Raw genomic sequence first — 21844 nt, 5'->3', positions numbered from 1 at the left:
CGGAAACAGGCTCCAGGCTCTGAGCCATCAGCCCAGAGCCTGACGCGGGGCTCGAACTCACGGACCGCGAGATCGTGACCTGGCTGAAGTCGGACGCTTAACCGACTGCGCCACCCAGGCGCCCCTAAAAATTTTCTTTAAATAAAAAATAAATAATACTGTGGAGAACATCTTCAAATACATAACTTTTATTTCTTAGGGTTGTTTCCTTATTTTTTTTTTAAATGTTTATTTTTGAGAGAGAGACACACACAGAGTATGAGCAGGGGAGGGGCAGAGAGAGAGGGAGACACAGAATCCGAAGCAGGCTCCCGGCTGTCAGCACAGAGCCTGACACAGGGCTTGCACCCACAAACCACGAGATCATGACCTGAGCTGAAGTCGGACACTTAACCGACTGAGCCACCCAGGTACCCCTGTTTCCTTTTTTTTTTTTTTTTAATGTTTATTTTATTTATTTATTTTTTTTGAGAGAGAGAGAGTGTGTGAGTGAGCAGGGTAGGGGCAGAGAGAGAGGAAGAGAGAGAATCCCAAGCAGTCTCTGTGCCATCATCAGAGAGCCCCACATGGGGCTAGATTTCACAAACCATGAGATCATGACCTGAGCCAAAATCAAGAGTCAGATGCTTAACCGACTGAGCCAGCCAGGCTCCCCTCTTAGTATTGTGTCCTTAAGTTTAAATTCTCAGAGTACAGGGGCGCCTGGGTGGCGCAGTCGGTTGAGCGTCCGACTTCAGCCAGGTCACGATCTCGCGGTCCGGGAGTTCGAGCCCCGCGTCGGGCTCTGGGCTGATGGCTCGGAGCCTGGAGCCTGTTTCCGATTCTGTGTCTCCCTCTCTCTCTGCCCCTCCCCTGCTCGTGCTCTGTCTCTCTCTGTCCCAAAAATAAATAAACGTTGAAAAAAAAAAATTTAAAAAAAAAATAAAAAAAATAAAAAAAAAATAAATTCTCAGAGTACAATTTATTGTACAATTGTACAATTTATTGGGTCAGAAGATGAGAAAATTCTTCAAATGGTATCTGTGAACTACTGGGTCATACCCCTCCTAAATAATTAAGCCCAATCAATAAAAGACTTTGAATTATTTCTTTAGTTTTTACCTTTTGTTTCCCATCCATCCTTTGATATTGTTGATATTTCAAATGTTGGTTTGATCATCTTCAATGTGCACTTTGCGTTGGACACGATTTCAGTTCTCTGGTGGATACAGAAGCATAAGGCTGAATCTGTACTCCAAAGTCAGGCACAGGGGTGTATTTTTCTAAGTGTACAGATCCCTGTTTTGTGCATACTTTTCTATTCTTCTGTTTTATTCCTCTTTCTAAGGAAAAGAAAGTCTTTTTAAAAAATTTTTAACATTTATTTATTACTTCTTAGAGACAGAGCATGAGCAGGGGAGGGGCAGAGAGAGAGAAAGGGAGACACAGAATTGGAAACAGGCTCCAGGCTCCGAGCTGTCAGCACAGAGCCTGAAGCAGGGCTCGAACTTGCAAACTGGTGAGATCATGACCTGAGCCAAAGTTGGACACTTAACCAATTGAGCCACCCAGGCGCCCTATTCCTCTTTCTTTATAGCCAGACTTTTTTGGACCCACTGCCTGTTTCTTGATAGTGATCTAGATTCTTCAGTTTGGCTTCCAACCCACCATTCTACTAAAGTTGTTGTTTTCAGGGGTGCCTGGATGTCTCAGTTGGTTAAGCGTCTGACTCTTGATCTTGGCTCAGGTCATGATCTCACAGTTTGTGAGACTGAGTCCTGTGTCAGGCTCTGCGCTGACAGTGTGGAGCCTGTTTGGGATTCTCTCTCCCTCTCTCTCTGTCTGCCCCTCCCCTGCTTGCTCTCTCTTGCAAAATAAATAAACTAAAAAAAAAAAAAATTAAACTTGTTCCTTTCATGGTCATCATTAATTTCCTATCCATTTTCATCATTTTCTTTTCATTTTCCTTGAGCTTCTACAGTGATTTAAGACCATTGATTTCCATCCACTTTGTGACCATGCCCCAGTTCTGTGGTCCAGTTCTGTTTCTCTCCTTGGTTTGTTCTTTCTTGGTTGATTTCTCTTTCCTCCACCTAGTTGTAGACCTTTCCCAATTTCCCGTCCTGAGCCATCTTTTCTTTTTTTACACACTTTCCCAAAGAGGCCTCTGTGCACATTCAGAGTTTAAACTGGCACTTCTCTTTGGGTGATTTCCACCTTCCGTTCATTTACCCAGCATTTTTTCATTGGCCACTTTGTGCCTGGGGCCCAGGGGAGTGAAGATGAACACAGTTTGACCGCCCAAGATCAGATCTGTAAACAGAGCCGCCATGTGCTACCTGATACATTCCTTACAGAGATTTGAAGACACATGCCAGAGCTCAGAGGAGGGTAGAAGACAGCTGTGCCCAAGGGAACTGATGTAAATTTCTTCAACTGGATGACGTTTGAATTTCAGTTTGAGAGAAGAGTGTGTCAAATGAAGATTCAGGGGAGGGGAGAATATTTTAGGCAAAAGAACTATGTATTATAAGCATGTCTCCTCCCAAGTTTAAGCTGGTGAGGGCAAAAGCTGTGTCTTATTTATGTTTATGTTCATGGCATCTGAGAAAGAACATGAGCTTTTCAAGTCAGATTGGGGTCCACATTCTAGACACTTTATTTAGGGGCTCTGAGGTTTAGGAGACTTGTATGTAAATGGAAGGAAGTTTTTGGTCAGGATTAATGAGCTACAGTCACCCAAAAATATTGTCTGGAATAGGTGCTTTTAAAGTGTGAATTTCATTCTTTTGTTTTCCTGTCCTTGCTTTTAGTGGCCATAATTGACATGCAGTAGTTGGGGAATAAATCTTTGTTGAACCATTTTGTGGTTTCCAAACAACGTAAGAAAAATGATCTTTTGATGTGAACTCTTATGAGTAAAAAGCATGGGGTGAATTTACTAAACTTAGTAGTCTTCCAAAGCAAAAATTTGTTTTCTGAAGAACTAACTTTAATTGGAAGAGAAAATACAGCGTTGGATCAAGTCAGGTTTGCTGGATGTTTGCACATGGGAGCTTGATATATCAAAGGTGGACGGTGTTGATTATAAATGTCTTATGTAATGTTTCTTGATTAATATTTACAGATTTCTTAAAATTTGTCTTCATTTCCTTTGGTTTTAAATAAGTATGGTTGTAGATTTCAATTGTTCCAGAATTGTCTGTTTTTTCCTAGAGGCCCCAGATGCTATAGCTCCCCTGTTTTTCAGTTAATATTAGCTTAGGCTAGAGTCTTTTAGCTCTTTGTTGCCAATTGCATTCGTATTCCTTTGTGTGACATAAAGGCCTTCCATGACCTGCCCTTTGCCCTCTCGGGCAACCTTCAGTGTAACCTTAGCCTGGGCGCCCCAGAAGGGAGGTCTTTGAATAGGCGCCATACAGCTACATGTCTACGTTTTCTTTTCACACACATTGTTTCCTTTGCTTCCAGTTCTCTGCTTGTATCTCTTTTTTTCTCCCTTACACAGGTCGTTGCCACTGGGAAGGCTTTCCTTTATATCTCCACAATTGTTACTCAAGGTTGCTGTTTTGCTTAATTGAAAAACCTGCAGATGCTTCTCACCTATATTGTAGAGCCCTTTCTTATTATTTCTGTTCACATACCAGTGGTATTTGATGGTTTTTTTCTGGGCATTATTTGTGTTGCTTCTTACCAGTGACTCCTGCTATATGATGTTAAAAATGGCAACTAGCATTTCTTGAGTACCTATTCTGTGACAGGCACTCTTTTCGGGCCTGTGCAAATACTGTATATTGCCCGTGTGGATTACTTTGCAAGGTGGACTGAACTGTATTACTTCTTTTTCATTGTTCATGTACTCATTTCTAAATAGGCCAGAGAATATTTATTTAATTCGTGAGGGGGCAAAGTCTGACAACAGATGAAAAGTCAGTCCCTAAATCATAAAATTCTTGAATTTGGGTTTTTGTTTATACTTCCATCTTTCAACGTACTTCTATTAAGGCTGTATGGAACTTAGAAAATGTATTAGTGTCAGTTTTATGACTAAATTATTTAAAAATAGTTTAAAATATAGTTTTAATAATAAACTAAAGCAAAGAAAGTACTATGTCAGTTTTCTCTTAATTCATTGATGTGATGATTTATTCAGCAAATATTATTTTGGACATCTGTGGTACACCAGATAAGGGAATACTGTATCCTGAATATAACAGACAGTGTGGTGCCCTCATTGAACATACAGAAAGTTTAGATCATCTGTTAGGCCTGAATGGATTCAGGAAGTCTTATTTTCAAAACCTGTTTTTGTTTCTTTGTTTAGAACCATAAGGAATATCTTAACATATGGAAACTAACAAATGCAAAAGCCAGAGTGCTTTTTAACTTTTTCTAATTTGAAAGGAAAATTCTCTTCTTCTGGCAGAAAATAAGTCATCTCCTTAGCTCAGTTCCTTTGGAGAAAGATACTTGCAGTGTTATTTTTGTCTTAGAATTAATAAATGACTTTCCTAAACTCATTCATTTTACAGTTATTTGACACTTTTTTGATGTCCAAAATTGACTAAAGAATGAATCGCTGTTCATTTCATTTCCCGTTCTTCCATTTTGCCTTTGAAGCTTTCCACTGATAGCTGTTAGTTCTTAGAAACAGCATTGGGGCAGGGCATTGCTCCCTTCCTCACTCCCTGTTCTCTAGGCCATCATCCTAAATCTCTAATGTGGGTCGAGACAGAGAATGCACACATGTGCCTATATGCATTGCAGGGAAGGTTTTTCAGGGACTTGGAAGGGGCCTGCAAATAGAGGGCCCAGGATTGGTAGAGGAGAAAAATCCAAGAAAGGTAAAATTCATATAAACATGTATATGGAAGACCATCTATAATATGGAAACTGCCCAAGTACATTTCATAAGTAACATGAACTCTTGACTAATTATTGAATTATATTACATTTATCGTATGTATTTTGTATCCCACAGTAAAAGTGTTTGGTTGACGGTATGTACTTAAAAAAAGCAGAAAATCCATCCTCAGATCTTCTCAGCTTCTAATTGCATCAGTATGATCTGTTCCCATTCTATCTGCTAAAAGAAAAGTGAATCTTCTTTGGAAGGAGGGAATATCTTCTAGAGCTCTTACAATTTGCATTGATGTTATCTAGCATTTAATAAAAAATTATCATGTATGACAAATGATCAAAAACCTAGAGAAAAAAAACCAGTAGAAACACGCAGGTAATTTAGATTTTGGTGTAATAGGAAACTGATTCTAGAAGACTGAGCCAGAGCGCCTGGATGGCTCAGTTAACGTGTCCAGTTCTTGATTTTGGCTCAGGTCATGATCTCACGGTTCATGAGTTTGAGCTTCACATTGGGCTCTGTGCTGACAGCATGGAAGATGCTTGGTATTCTCTGTTTCCCTCTCTCTCTGCTTCTCTCTCTCTCAAAAATAAATAAACTTAAAAAAAAAAAACAGTGAGCCAATATGTTCAAGAGAATAGATGACAAGATGGAGAATTTCACCAGAGAACTGTTACTTATAGAAAGATAATGGATAGGAATTTTAGAACTGAAAAATAATAGAGACTGATTTATTCAGTATATATGATTTGCTAAATTTAGATACCACAGAAGAGAGGATTAGTAGACTGCAAAATAGTTCAGTAAAACAGACTGAGGCATGGAGAAAATAGAAGAAAATACAGGAATGGGGATAAAACACATATTACACACGACGAAAACACCTTACATTTAATTTGAGCTAAAGAGAAAAGGAACGAGAGAATGAGACTCAAATAGTATTTTAAGAGATAACAGCCAAGAATTTCCCAAACTGTATAAAAGATGTCAGTCCACAGATTTGAGAAACCCAAGAAAGCTCAAACAGGATTAATGCACAACAGATCATATGTAGGCATACTCTAGTAAAACTTACAAAAACCAAAGCGAAAACTCTTGACAAGAGATAGGAAAAAAAAAGATTTCTTCAAAGGAACAACAGCTGACTTTTCAAATGAATCTGATGGAAGCCATGATAGAATGATATCTTTTTAAAGTACAGAAGGAAGGGGCGCCTGGGTGGCTCAGTCGGTTAAGCGTCCAACTTCAGCTCAGGTCACGATCTCGCGGTTCGTGAGTTCGAGCCCCGCGTCGGGCTCTGGGCTGATGGCTCGGAGCTTGGAGCCTGCTTCCGATTCTGTGTCTCCCTCTCTCTCTGCCCCTCCCCCGTTGATGCTCTGTCTCTCTCTGTCCCAAAAATAAATAAATGTTAAAAAAAAAAATTAAAAAAAAAAGATTACAGAAAGAAGATAACTGCCAACCTAGGTATCTGTCTATACCCAGTGAAAGTATTTTTCAAAAGTTAAGGCCAAATTTAGATGTAACAGGCAAATTTCTTGAAATACACAGCAAAATGTTCAGAAGAAGAAATAGGAAATCTGAATAATTTTTTATCTAGTAAAGAAACTGATCTTTAATTTAGGTGTTTTATTTTATTTATTTTTATTTTTATTTTTATTTTTGTTTTTTTTAGCAAGGAAAACTCCAGGGTCAAATGGCTTTACAGGTGAATGCTTTCAGATATTTAAGAAAGTAAAATAACATCAATCTTACAAAACTATTTAGAGAATAGAAAACTGTTTTATGAGGACTGCATATCCTAGCTATTAAATCTGACAAAGACAATGTCATATAAGAAAATTACAGGAACATTTCTCTCATGAACAGAGATGCAGTTATTCTAAATAAATGATAGGCAATTGAATCCATAGATATATAGAAACAATAATAATATTAGAGGGACACCTGGTTGGCTCAGTAGGTTAAGCATCCAATTCTTGATTTTGGCTCAGGTCATGATCTCACAGTTTGTAAGATTGAGCCCTGTATCAGGCTGCATGCTGGCAGTTTGGAGCCTGCTTGGGATTCTCTCTCTCTCTCCCTGTCTCCCTCTCCTGCTTGCACTCTCTCTCACCCTCAGACTTAAACAAAAAACTGGTAGAACCAAATGGGATTTATCCCAGGAATGCAACATTGACTTACTATTCAAAACTCTGTTAATAGGGAAGGTGATAGTCCAAGGATACAAAATTTCTAGCATGTAAGATAAGTTCTGGAGATTGGCTGTACAGCATAGTACCTGTAGCTAACAGTGCTCTATAGTATACTTTAAATTTGCTAAGAGGATTGATCTTATGTTAAGTGTTCTTACCACACAAATAAAGTAAAATAAAGAAGGTGGGAGAAAACCTGGAGTATGTCTATGACCTTGATGGTAGTGGTCATGGTTTCATGGATATGTACTTATCCCCTAAATCATTGAGTTATATATGTTGAATATGTACAGCTTTTTACATGTTAGTTGTATCTCAGTAAAGTGGTTAAAATGGTTAAAAACTCAATATAATGAACCACATTCACAGAATAAAGGAAAAAAATTATATGATCACTTCAGTTTTTGCAGAAAAGTATTTGGTAAAATTCAGTACCCATTTCTGTTAAAAATTCTCAGCAGACTAGTAGGAGAAGAAAGAAACCTCCTTAATCTGATAAAGGCTTTTTACAAAAAAAAAAAAACAAAAACAAAAACAAAAAAACCCAAAAAAAAACCCCTACTAAACATCACAATTAATGTTGAAATGGTAAAAGCTCTTCTTTCTATACTGAGAATAAAACAAAGACTGACTATCACCACTTCTATTCCACATTGTACCAGAGGTCATAGTCAATAATAAAGCATAGAAAAAAGGTGGAAAGATTAGGATAGGGAGACAGTGGGCTTTATTTATGTTCAGATTACTTGACTGGATACATGGAAAATCCCAAGGAAAGAGGTTGCTACATACAAAGTTAACCTCCAAAAATTATTTGAATTCTTAGAATCAGCAACAAACCAATGGTAATTTAAAAATGGTACCCTTCATATTAGCATAGGAAAACAGGTACCTTAGGATAAGGATGGTGGAAGATGTTCAAGAAAGACTACATTAAAGACTACATTGATAGAAACTAAAGATGCCCTAACTAAATGTTCATGACCTGTAAGACTCAGGATGGTGAAAATGTTAAATCTTTAAATTGATCTATAGATTCAACACGGTCCCAGCAAGCATTTTCATATGTGGCAACTGGTTCTTAGTATAGATACTATTAACCAAGGTAATTTTGACGAACAAAGCTGGAGTTCTTATGCTACCCAACTAAATTGCAAAGGACTGACAATGCTGAGAATTGGTGAGGGTGGAGGAAGTGGAACTCTCGTACTCTGCCCGTGGGAATGTCGGTCAGAGTAGCCACTTTAGAGAACTGTGTGGCATCGTCTGCTAAAGCTGCAGATGCCCCATGACCCAGAAGTGCCATTCCTAGGTATATGCTCCACAGAAATGGGTTCATTTGTGCACATGTTCAAGAATCTTTAAAGCAACATAATTTACATAGCCCAAACTTAGAAGCCACCCAAATCTTCATCAGTAGTGGCATGGTTGAATCCATTGTGGTATGTGTGTAGTGTAGATTATATAACTGGAAGAATGGATGAGCTACAGTTATGTGCAACCATTTAGTATGAATCCCACAAATTTTGAACCAAAGAAGCTTAACACGAAAGAATTTTTATGGTATTATTCTTATAAACATATACAATTTGTTTTAAAGGTTTTGTTAGGATGTTTGTCTTTGTAGGCAGAATTCTAAGAGGGCTCTCAAGAGCCCTCCTCTGATATACACACCACATATGATCCTCTCTCCTTGGGTATGCATGGGGCCTGTGAATATGACGGGATATCACTCCAATGAGTAAGTTACATTATTTGGCAAAGGTAAAGGGATTTCTGCAGATGTTATTAAAGTCTCTGAACAATTGACTTTGAGTTAACCAAAAGGGAAATTATCCTTATAGGCCTGACCTCGTCAGGTGAGCCATTTAAAAGAAGATCTGGATGTCAGAGATACTCTCCTGCTGGCCTTAAAGAAGCAAGCTGCCATGAGTTCTACAGTTGCAAGTAAATGAATTTTGCCAACAATGAAGGACTCAAGCTTATAAGAGCACTTTGATCCTTAAACCATAGGTTTTGACAGCAGCCCCAGGCAACACCTTGATGGCAGCCTTGTGAGGTCCTTTAGCCCTGGGCCCAGGTAGACCATGCCTCTGGATACCTGACCCCCAGAAACTTGTATCTGGTTTTAGGCTGCTAACTTTGTGGTAAGGTTTCAGGCAGCATACACTAAAACATTATTTGTCTTTGTGCTAGTTACATGGGTGTCTGTGTTTACTGTATAAAATTTTATCATATGTATACATTTATGATTTAGGTACTTTTCTGTATATGTATAAAAATGTGTTCAATAAAAGTGTTCATTTTAAAAGAAAAAAATTTAATAGTTTTCTCTGCATTGTCTTTGGTACACAAATATAATCAAGTAATTATGTTTTAATTGTACTGGTCCAATTGAACACAAGAAAATTTGGTCATGAAATTAACTTAAATATTCCTTTCCGTTAACGAACTCACCTTCTGTCCTTCCTCTTATTTTATTTTATTTTATTTTATTTTATTTTATTTTATTTTATTTTATTTTATTTTATTTTTTTAAATATATGAAATTTATTGTCAAATTGGTTTCCATACAACACCCAGTGCTCATCCCAAAAGATGCCCTCTTCAATACCCATCACCCACCCTCCCCTCCCTCCCACCCCCCATCAGCCCTCAGTTTGTTCTCATTTTTTAAGAGTCTCTTATGCTTTGGCTCTCTCCCACTCTAACCTCTCTCTCTCTTTTTTTTTTTCCTTCCCCTCCCCCATGGGTTCCTGTTAATTTCTCAGGATCCAAATAAGAGTGAAAACATATGGTATCTGTCTTTCTCTGTATGGCTTATTTCACTTAACATCACACTCTTCAGTTCCGTCCACGTTGCTACAAAGGGCCATATTTCATTCTTTCTCATTCCCACATAGTACTCCATTGTGTATATAAACCACAATTTCTTTATCCATTCATCAGTTGATGGACATTTAGGCTCTTTCCATAGTTTGGCTATTGTTGAGAGTCCTGCTATAAACATTGGGGTACAAGTGCCCCTATGCATCAGCACTCCTGTATCCCTTGGGTAAATTCCTAGCAGTGCTACTGCTGGGTCATAGGGTAGGTCTATTTTTAATTTTTTGAGGAACCTCCACACTGTTTTCCAGAGTGGCTGCACCAGTTTGCATTCCCACCAACAGTGGCCTTCCTCTCTTATTGCTGTCACTTATATTTACACTTTTTCCCCAGTCATTTCTGAGTGCCACATGCTTAAAGCTGGAGATGTAATGTTTTTCCAGTCTAATTTCCTATTTTTCCCCCGTGTTTTGAAATTTGAGGTATATGAAATAATGGACATGTAACATTATATCAGTCTCAGGTGTGCAACATGATTTGCTATTGTATGTATTGTGAAATCATTGTTGCAAAAAATCTAGCTAACATCCATCACCTTACATAGTCACGCACAACATTTTTTTCTTCTAAAGAGGACTTAAAATTTATTTCTAGTAACTTTTGAATATGCAATACAGTATTATTAACTATAGTCACCATGCTGTATGTTATATCCCCATGACTTACTTATTTTATTACTGGAGGTTGGTACATTTGACCCTTCACCCATTTTGCTCACCCCCAACCTTCACCTCTAACAGCCACCAATCTGGTCTCTATGAGCTCAATGTGTGTGTGTGTGTGTGTGTGTGTGTGTGTGTGTGTGTGTGTGTGTGTTTAAATTCCACATACAGTGGCACCTGGGTGGCCCAGTCGGTTAGGCATCTGACTCTTGATTTCGGTTCGGGTCATGATCTTATGGTTCGTGGGATCAAGCCCGGTGTTGGGCTCTGCACTTACAGTGTGGAGCCTGCTTGGGATTCTTTCTCTGTCTCTCTCTCTCCTTCTGCATCTTCCACTGCTTGCATGCACACTGTCTGTCTCACTGTCTCTCAAAATAAATAAATGTTAAAAAAAAAATAAATTCCACATATAAGTAAGATCATACGGTCTTTGTCTTTTTCTGCCTGACTTTTTTTTACTTAACAATCCTCTTAGGGTCCAACTATGTTGTTGTAAATAGTAAGATTTCCTTCTTTTTTATTTATTTTTTTTAACATTTATTCATTTTTGAGAGATAGAGATAGAGCGCAAGTAGCGGTGGGGCAGAGAGAGAGGGAGACACAGAATCCAAAGCAGGCTCCAGGCTCTGAGCTGTCAGCATAGAGCCCCATTGGGGCTCAAAGTCACAAACTGTGAGATCATGACCTGAGGCAAAGTTGGATCCTTAACAGCCTGAGCCACCCAGGTGCTCCTTCTTCTTTATGGTTGGCTAGTATTCCATTGTATGTGTCTGATCTTTATTCATTCATTCACCCATGTTCACTTAGGTTGTTCTGATGGCCTTGGCTGTTATAAATAATGCTGCAGTGAACATGGGAGTGCATATGTCTTATCAAATTTATGCTTTTGTCTTTGGATAAATACCAAGAAGTGGAATTGTGGGATCATATGGTAGTTCTATTTTTAATTTCCACAGTGGCTGCACCAGTTTGTATTCCTAATAACAGTGCACAAAGGTTCCCTTTTCTCCACATCCTCACCAACACTTATTATTTCTTGTCTTTTTTATAATAACTATTCTAACAGGTTTCAGGTAATTATCTCATTATGGTTTTGATTTACATTTCCCTGATGATTAATGATGTTGGGTATCTTTTGTTATGTGTCAGTTGGCCATCTGTATGTCTTCCTTGAAAAAATGTCTATTTAGATCCTCTGCCTGTTTTTTAATTGGATTGTTTGGTGTTTTTTTGTTGTTATTGCTATTGAGTTATATGAATTATTCATATATTTTGAATATTAATCCCTTCTCAGGTGTATGATTTGCATATATTTTCTCCCATTCAGTAGGTTGCCTTTTCATTTTGTTGGCAATCTCCTTTCCCATGCAGAAGCTTTTTTAGTTTGGTGTAGTCCCACTTTACTTTTGCTTTTGTTGTTTTAGGTTTTGGAGTCATATCCAAAAAATCATCGCAATGACTTTATGCCAAGGAGCTTACCACCTATGTTTTCTTCTAGGAGTTTTATGGTTTGAGGCCTTATATTCAAGTCTTTAATCCATTTTGAGTTAATTTTTGTGTATGGTGTAAGAGAGTAGTCTAGTTTCATTCTTTTGCATGTGGCTGTTCAGTTTTCCCAGCATCATTAATTGAAGAAACCGTCCTTTTCCCCGGGTATATTCTTGGCTTCTTTGTCATAAATTAATTGACTGCATATATGTGAGTTTATTTCCAGGCTGTATGATCTGTTCCATTGATCTGTGTGTCTGTTGTTTTTTTTTAATTGATGTACAGTTGATATATTATTTTCAGATGGACAACATAGTGATTTGACAATTATATACAGTATGAAAAGGTCACCATAATAAGTGTAGTTACCATCTGTCACCACTCAGTTATTACAATATTTTTGACTGTACATCCCAGTCTGTACTTTTTATCTGTGTGACTTATTTTATAACTGGAAGTTTGTACCTCTAAATCCCCTTCACCTATTTCACCTATAGATGCCCCTGCCCACCTCCCTTCTGGCAACCACTAGTTTGTTCTCTGTATTTATGAATCTGTTTCTCTTTTTGCTGTTTGTTTGTTCATTTCTTTTGTTTTTTGGATTCCACATATAAGTGAAGTCGTATGGTATTTGTCTTTCTCTGACTTATTTCACTTGGCATAATAGACTTTAGGTCTATCCGTGTTGTTGCGAGTGGCAAGACTCCATTTATGTGTCTGTTTTTATGTCAATACCGTACTGCTTTGATGACTGTTGTTTCAAAATCAGGGAGCATGATGCCTCCAGCTTTGTTCTTTCTCAAGATTGCTTTGGCTGTGTAGGGTTTTTCTAGTTCCATTCACATTTTAGGATTGGTAGTTCTATTTCTGTGAAAATAGACCTTTTGGAATCCAGAGGGTATAAGTGCATGTTGTTGAGTTGTTACGTTGTGGATGAAGTTTGGGTTGGGATGAAGGGTATTGAGAGTGGGTGACTTTCTCTGGCTCTGATTAGAGTTACAGGATGATATTGAGGTAGTAGGAGGTGCAGGGGAGAAATTAATTTAATTACAAATGTCTACTGCACCTGTCTTTATGCTGTGCCCTGGGATGTCCTTGTCACACATCTTCTTTGATTTGAGTATCTATTTCCCAGAAAAGGCTTCCTCCTGTTTCAGATTTTCTAAGGCTTACTGTGGTGTACAGCCTTCCTCTTCCCTGAGTTGATATGAAGTTAGATAATGTTCTTACTTTTCCTGCGTGTGGAAACAGGACCTGGACTCCATCTGTGTATTATGGGTGAATGGATGTAAAGCCAGTTGGAAATCAGTCACCGATCACAAATCTCCTTTGGGGTAAAGTATCCCCAAATTGAAATACTGACTAAATGGTTCAGGAAAGCATTTGCAAAATTAAATGTAATAGTTACGGCAGGTAAATGTGTGTAAGTGTGTTTGATCCATAAAACATTTTCATTTGTTTCTGTTTTTTGAAATAGCTTTATAGCTTAAGACTTTTTCTGTTTTACTTCTGTGATCCTGAGTTCATAGTATTGTATTTTGGAAAAGTTAGAAATATTAAATAGTGCTTCTAGGGTAAAGCATCTGTCAGTATTTCCATTATAAAATACAATTTTAAAGGGTTTAGAAGTCAGCTGTAAAAATTTCTTCTTGGCTGATACTTTGTATACAAAAATTTCTGCCCAGGATCATTTTCAGAAGAATTTTTTAGTGGCATAAACTGTGAGGTTATATGGCTGAACTAGCTTACATTGAACTCATTTTTTATGCTTCTATCAGGGTAGGGGAAAGATGACAGCTTTTAAAATGATTCAAATAAAACAATATGAAAATTGTATTTCTCCAGCCTTGTGCTCCTAGAAAATTATTGGTTAAAAAAAAATGGTACTCTACCATCAGAAGACTCACCACTGGCTTAAGTATCAAAAATAATACCACCAAACCCAGCATAAGCCTGAAATTTAAATGACTTCAGAATAACTGTGTGTGTGTGTGGGGGGTTCAAGTCTTCTTTTAAATTCTAGTTAGTTAATATATAGTGTAATATTGGTTTCAGGAGTAGAATTTAGTGATTCATCACTTGCATATACCACACCCAGTGCACATCACAACATGTGCCTTCCTTAATACCCATCCCCCATTTAGCCCATCTCCCTGCCCCCCTCCCTCCATCACCTCTCAGTTTGTTCTCTATAGCGAAGAGTCTCTTATGGTTTGCCTCCTTCTCTTTTCTCTCCCTCCCACCCCGCCCTTCTCCTATGTTCATCTGTTTTGTTTCTTTAGAATAACCCTTTTAAGACCAGATTTTAGCATCTGATTGTGAAAGCAGTATCTGGGGCTGCTCATTCTGTAACCCCAAAGAAATTCTTTTGGGCCCCTCTTGTTGAAATACAGCTGTTCGTTACCTGGGCTTAGCTGTCTGTAAAGCAAGGAAGGAAGTGCTAACGGGAAAGCAAAGACATGTTTCTTGCATGACTGGAGACCTGCCCAGTGAAGCTGGAGAGCTTCTTGTTAAGGTAACTTTGTTCCTAAAGGTTTGGGCAGGTCTTCGCTTGAAAAGAAGATCCACCACAATGTAGATTAGTGCCTTGCTCTTTTATGTTATTGTGAACACACATGTACACACAGTTCTGTACTTTACAGCTTGTGGCCAGGGTTCTTTTATATTCTTCTCTACTTCTTCAAAGTTAAATTTCATACACAGATTACCTCCAGGGATAATTTTATATGCGGCAACCAGACGGGTCTCAGAGTTCACAACAGCTTCCTGTGTTGTGTCAGCTTCTGAACCATAGAAGGGTAGTTCATGTGCACAGAGCCCACAGGGGATATTTGAGGTCTTGTCGGTTTGAAATGAAACAAGACTTTATGTGAAATATAAATTGGAAATTACATTGGGTTATGTACTGTTGTTCAGGAATATAGTTTCCATGGTAGGGAAGGAACTACTTTGTTAGTGAAAGATCCCCCCACTCCCCATTGTAAAGTAATGCTGATGCTGTAGACCATACTTAGGGCCAACCAAAGTAAACAACACCAAGAGCAACCTTTTAGTTTTTGCTCTTAAAGAAAACAACTTCCTTAGACAAGTCTGTTTTTAAAGTCATGTCAGCGTCCATTCAAAGATCTTAGGGAAATTTTCTTTAGATTCTCAGAGTCTTCTCGTCCACCTTCTGGGCACTCTTGCTCTGGGTGTGCAGAGATAGAAGAACGCCTGCCTTGGTTTCAGGAATTGAGACATGTTGCTTCCTCTGGAGTCATCTTTGCTGAGAAGCCACTTCTCTGTCCTTGGCTGGTCCAGTTTTATTATAGGGCGAGACAGGCACTCATGCTGTCATGACCTGCTGGTGTGGAAGGGACACTGGATGTCTTAGATGAACAGAAGGGCACTACCATACTATCGAGCAAGTGTTTGAATTCACAATTCCTGAAAAGTGTGGCTATGGAGATGCTCTTTGGGAAAGAGCGGATTATGTAATTTCCCAGAGGAATAATCTGTCATTATCACTGTTTTCTTCCAGTCGCTCCAGATTTGGCCAGCAGAAACCCCCCAAGTTGGCTCCTGTGTCATGTTGACATGTTCTCATTCCTTCTTTGAACACTTCTTTGTTTTCTGGAGATGTTCCAGCCTCATCTTTCCCTGCTTGTTGTTTTCTAAGAAGCCCTCATTCCTTGTAGTAGAGAAATCCAGATGCTCCCAACCTCTCTCAGTGAACAGAACTAGGAAATATACGTATGTGTATATACTCCTTCCTTCCAGTCTGTCTGTCTGTCTGCCTACCTGCCTACCTACCTATCTTGAAAACTGAGTTCACACTGATAGCTCCAACACCACAGGGTTCATTATAGTTTCCTCCTTTCTGTAGTTGTGACTCCTTCTCATAGGGAGAAACATGCTTCTTGTCCACGTTGTATTTACTTTGTCACTCATCCTGTTTGTAACCAGTATGCTGATATTACTGGCCTGCTATTCCATTAGGTCATCCTTCTTGCTTAGACTTCAATTCCTCTTGAGCTCCTGCCTCCTCCTCACTCAGGCCCTGATTCTCCACTGTTTTACCGCATTATTTTTGAGCGTGAGTCCTTAGAAAGTTGGGAGTTCTCGCTTTTCTACATGGAGTCCCATAGCCAGTCGATCAGTGGCAGCTCCACTTGTGTTTAGCGTGTTACGTCATTTTATATTGCTATCTGTCTTGATGACTGTGTTTCTTTTTCTAAAGCGTCATGTAGAGAAAAAAGAAAGTCTGCATTTGTTCTTATCCTCAAGTGCATTCCAGGGGACATCTGGATGACAGTCATGCCTCTCTCTGGCAAGAAAGCTTAGTCTTCCTTGTGGATTTTGTGTAGAGGTGAAAGTGGTGGGGGGCTCTTCAGAAGCTTCCAGCCCCAGTCACACTTGTCTACTTGTTGTCCCAGGACTTTTTCCATGCCATCTTTTCATCAGTGTCATCCTTTTGACCACTATCTTTCATATGCCCTTCGTTGGTCATCTCAGCAGGAAGCCGTCATTCCTTTCATTGCCCAGAGCTTATGCCCTTTGAATGATGTTTGCTTTTGGTTAAAGATATTTGGGGATGTGCCTTGTGGGTCCTACTTATTTCTGGGTATCAGTAGCCTGGTACTAGTGATGATATTTTTGAGTGTTTTATGAAACTATTAAGTGTCACCTCATTGTAAGGAGGGGTTATTTAATGCCTAACAGATGCCTTTCAACATTATAAGATTTTGATAAATGTTTATTGGATTTCAAATTTTGGCAGAATGAAAAATATTTGGTATCATCATTTGATAATCTTGGCCCATACTTCCCATGTTTTAGTTGGATTTTTGCTCCCCTGTGTGTATAGATGCTGAACTTATTTGGATTGGGTACAAAAGAGATTTATTTGATTCACATATTTACATACAGTAAAAATCTCTCATTTTAGCATTTGGTTCTATGAATTTTAAAAGCTCTATAGATTTGTGTAACCTCTACCACAGTCAGGACAGAAAACAGTCCCATCATACCCCAGGTTCCCTTGCCTCCCTTTTTAGTCTGCACTTCCTTTCACCCCTCAGCCCTTGCCAATCACTAATGTGTCTTATGTCCCTATGGGTTTGCCTTTTGTAGAATGTTATATAAATGGAATTATTTTGAGTCTGGCCTTTTTCTGTTAGCATCCTGCATGTGAGATCCATCCATGTTGTTTATGTTGTGGACTAGGGCTCCACCAAATAGATGTTCCAGAGTTTGTTTATCCTTCCACCAGTTGAAGAACATTTGGGTTGTTTTCATTTTTTTTGACCTTTAATAATACAACTTCTATGACTACTGCTGTACCTGTCTTCGTGTGGACATATGTTTTTATTCCTCTTGGTTAAATAGCCATAAGTGGAATTGCTGGGTCATATGGTAGGCATGTGTTTATAAGAACCCATGAAGCTATTTTCCGGGGTAGTTGTACCATATTTTACTTCCATTAAAAATGTACGAGAGAGTCAGTTTCTCCATATCCTTACCAGGACATGGTAGTATAATTTTAAACCATTACAGTAGTTGTATAGGAATATTCACTTTTGGTTGTGGTGGTGGTTTGCTCTTTTTTTTTTTTTTTAAGTTTATTTATTTTGAGAGATAGAAAACGAGTGTGAGGAGGGGAGGGGCAGAGTCGGGTGGCAGAGGGTGGGGGGAGAGAATCCCAACCAAGTTCTGCGCCACCAGCACAGAGCCCTACGTGGGGCTCAGACCCGTGAATCATGAGATCATGACCTTAACTGACTGAATCACCCAGGTACCCCTGTTTGCTGTCTTTTGTTTTGCATTTCCCTGATGACAAAATGATGCTGAACATTTTTTTGGTGTGTGCTCACTAGCCATTCATATATATATATATGTGTGTATATATATATATATATGATCTTTTATATATATATATATAATCTTTTATATATATATATATATATATATATATATATATATATAATCTTTTGTGAAGTGTCTCTGCAAGTCTTTTACCCATTTTTTGTATTGGCTTGTTTTTGTATTAATGAATTATAAGACTTATTTATGTAATGTGGATGAAAGTTCTTTGATATACATTTCATATGTATGTGTTGTTTATACATACAACTACATATATATATTTTTCTAGTTGTTTTACATTTATTTGTTAAAATATCTATAATTGAGGATTTGTTTATTTCTCCTTTACTTTTGTCAGTTTTTGCTTCATCAGGCTTGAGATATTTTTATTAGGTGCATATATATTATATATTACATCTTACTAATGCATTGACTCTTTTTTTAACTTATTTTTTAATGTTTTATTTACTTTTGAGAGAGCATAAGCAGTGGAGGGACAGAGAGAGAGAGAGGAACAGAGGATCTGAAGCGGGCTGTGCGCTGACAGCAGTGAGTTCAGTGTGGGGCTTGAACTCACAAACTGCGATATCACGACCTGAGCCAAAATTGGACACTCAATCAACTGAGCCACTCAGGTGGCTCTTTCACTCTTTTATTAACACAAAATATTCCTCTTTGACCTCTGTAATACTTAAAAAAAAATTGAATCTGATGTTAATATAACTATTCCAGATTTATGAGAATGTTTTCAAAGATTGAAAATGATGGAGAATATTGAATGCTAATATTAGAAAGATTTATCATAGAGAGGGAGTGAGGAATGAAATGGAGGTGGGTATTACCAAGTAAGCAAAGCCCTCAAGGCAAGAAATAGTATCCAGAGCTAGATCACTCTATCTGTGGCTTCAGGTGTAAAGAAGGAAGGAGAATTGCAGATACAAGTAGAGTTTTAGAGTTGGCCATAACTTAAATTTATTTTAAAAGTCTAGTAATAGGTAGAGAGTTTATAGTGTGCCCGCAGCCACTAATCAAAGAAATGTGGTTTCAGTTTTCATTATCAATATATGAAGGTGGTTGTTCAGATGTTCGTTGGTTGACTTTTCAGATGATTGTGGTTCATCTAATAGTAAATTGTCTGTAGGAACATCATTAGGCTCTTGGATTGTACCCCTTACGTTACTGTTCTGAATCTTCCTTGTCTTGCTGAAAAACTTTCATCATATACTGTGTGGTTTTCTGAAATGGCCTGCGAATTGAGCTTATTTTTCAGCAAGGGCCAGGATATTAAAGTATGTCAAAGATGTGAAATCCACTTGGCTGGAGATTGGTGTGATATGAAGGAATCTGAGGTCAGATACTGCAGCTGTCTCTATACATGTAAAAACTTTAAATACAAATAATCTTTATTTGACATGTGCTCTACATTCTTGACCATGTTGTTTAAACTTTTTAGGGTATTTTCTTTCCTGAGTTATGTTACATCCCTACTTTGATTTCACATCAAAAATGGTTATGATTCTAAAAGAGGAATGATCTTTGATTCAGGGAAACAGTTGGAAATTATATCAGTAGGCTTCTGTGAATAAATACAGATAATTGTCTTTAAAAAGAGCCGTACTTTGAGCATTTCTAAGGATACTGTGGCTTTGTTTTTTCTAAGGATTGAAAAATTGGTCACATTCCTCAGATACAGGGATGTATCAGTCTAGCTCACCTCCTTGCCCTAGTGATTGACTCACGAATGGACATGCGACCCAAATCAACCCCAGCAGAGTAATCCTGGGACTTTTTTTGCAGAGCACCTGCATAAGGATTTCTCCCTTCCTCCCCACCCGCCCCCCCCCCCCCCGGGGTCTCTAAGAGGATAGGATATAATTGTGAAGCTATTGGAATCCTTACACTGTGAGAAGGAGGCTGCCCTGGTAATAGAGCTAATATTGACGGAGTCTGAGCTGAGACACATATACCCATTCTCTCTCTGTCTCTCTCTCTCCCTCTCTCTCGCTCTGTCACAAATACCAGATGAGCCTTTCAATCTGATCAGGTAGACTCGATAACTTAAAAGAGCCAATTTAAAATTGTTTTTTCTTTTTTTTTTTTAATATTTATTTATTTTTAAGACAGAGACAGAGCATGAACGGGGTGGGGCAGAGAGAGAGGGAGACACAGAATCCAAAACAGGCTCCAGGCTCCGAGCTGTCAGCACAGAGCCCGATATGGGGCTCGAACCCACGAACTGTGAGATCATGACCTGAGCCGAAGTTGGATGCTCAACCGACTGAGCCACCCAGGTGCCCCTCAAATTGTTTTTTCTGTCTCTTGCAGCTAATCTAGTCATTATTAATGCATTGAATATGTTTTTGACACTTAAAAATACAGTGAAGATTAAGATTCAAAAGAAAGCAACCACTATGTACAGAGTTACTTGTACATGTGTACTTTCGCTTACTAAATCTCTGTGATGATCTCTTCCTTCCATGGACTCTGTTGTTGGAAAGTCTTTCATCCAGTTCTTCTCTCTCTCTCAAGAACTCTTCCCTGGGGTCCGTTTCCCAGATTTGCTTCTATCCAGCTTCTTGCCTGGCTTTTCTTTATTTGTTCCTGAGCTTCAGAACTTGATGTGATTTTCTGCCAAAATCTATTGCCTATCTCTTTGCTCGTTTCTGGCATCAAAACATTTAATGCCTTGCTTATTGAGATTACCCCAGTTGGATTCTGCTGTGTTTTATGACCTATGTCTCCTTTAAGGCGAAGCATAATTGTTTCTTCCTCTCCTGGGTGACTAGGTGCAGAGGCTTGGTTATACCAGAGTTAGGCAGTGGTTGGTTAGTTGCTTGTGGTGGCCATGCAGAAGAGGAGAGAGGGTACATGTTACAGGACACCCATAGTTCTGTTTCAAGTCCCATGATCTTTTAGGAGCAGTGTCCAAAGACTCTAACCCCTGACTTGTTAGACCTTTGCACCCTTCCTTTCCTGCAGTCCAAGCCTGGTCTGCACAGCCTGATCTGTTCCTTGCCAGATCCAGATCATTTCTGCAAGAGCGCCTTTTGCTTCTTTACTTAAAATATTTCGAACAAAATTGAATCATTTTTAAAGGGAGTTCTATAGTTTTCCTTACTGCAGTCACAGATAGATAAAAAGAGGGAGACAGATCCTACTGTTCTAAGTTGCTTGAAATCTGTTTTTGAGTTGGTGTGATCTAAGCCAGGAAAGAGTTTGCAGTGGCCTGTGAATGGTATATACTGGAAGGAATTGGCAGGTAAGATTAAAATGGTCAAATGCTCCTGGGTGGCTCAGTTGGTTGAGCGTCTGACTCTTGATTTTGGCTTAGGTCATGACCTCATGGTTCATGGGATCAGCCCCGTGTCAGGCTGTGCTCTGTCAGGGCTGATGGCATGGAACCTGCTTGGGATTCTTTCTCATCCCCCCCTCCCTTCGTCCCTCCCCCACTCACACGTGCACGTATATTCTCTCAGTGGAGGGGTGCCTGGGTGGCTCAGTTGGTTAAGTGTCCAACTTCGGTTCAGGTCATGATCTCGTGGTTCTTGAGTTCGAGCCCTGCGTCGGGCTCTGTGCTGACAGCTCGGAGCCTGGAGCCTGCTTCGGATTCTGTGTCTCCCCCTCTCTGCCCCTTGCCCACTCAAACTCTTTCTTTCTCTCTCTCTCTCTCAAAAGTAAATGAACATTAAAAAAAAAAAAAAAAAAAAAGGTCAGTGGACCTTCAAAAGGTCTTTGCATGATAAGCCCCAAAACAGAGAATTAGTTTCTCTAGGGAAGAGAAATTTGTGGGAAATTTTTGAGCAATAAGGTAATTTACTCAATTTTTTAAAAATTTTGGAAATCTGTAGGCCGAGACGTGAGCATACCAGGGAATTTGTGGAGTTGTAAGAGCACTTTTAAAAAGACAAGGGAAGGATTGGGTTCAGCAGTTA

The 21844-nt window shown here is 38.8% G+C and overlaps 1 protein-coding gene across 3 annotated transcripts in view; it reads left to right on the top strand.

Moving 5' to 3' along the window:
- DIS3L2 (DIS3 like 3'-5' exoribonuclease 2) overlaps positions 1–21844 on the top strand; it is a 351293-nt gene that overhangs the window by 91936 nt on the left and 237513 nt on the right. The window lies entirely within an intron of this gene.

The sequence above is a fragment of the Lynx rufus genome, unplaced genomic scaffold (assembly GCF_022079265.1).
Source record: "Lynx rufus isolate CCGP_SWC_20201006 ecotype Redwood Valley unplaced genomic scaffold, mLynRuf1.p SCAF_2, whole genome shotgun sequence".
Classification (NCBI taxonomy): Eukaryota; Metazoa; Chordata; class Mammalia; order Carnivora; family Felidae; genus Lynx; species Lynx rufus.
The sequence above is the reverse complement of the archived record's forward strand: the minus strand, read 5'-3'. Positions and strand labels throughout refer to the sequence as shown.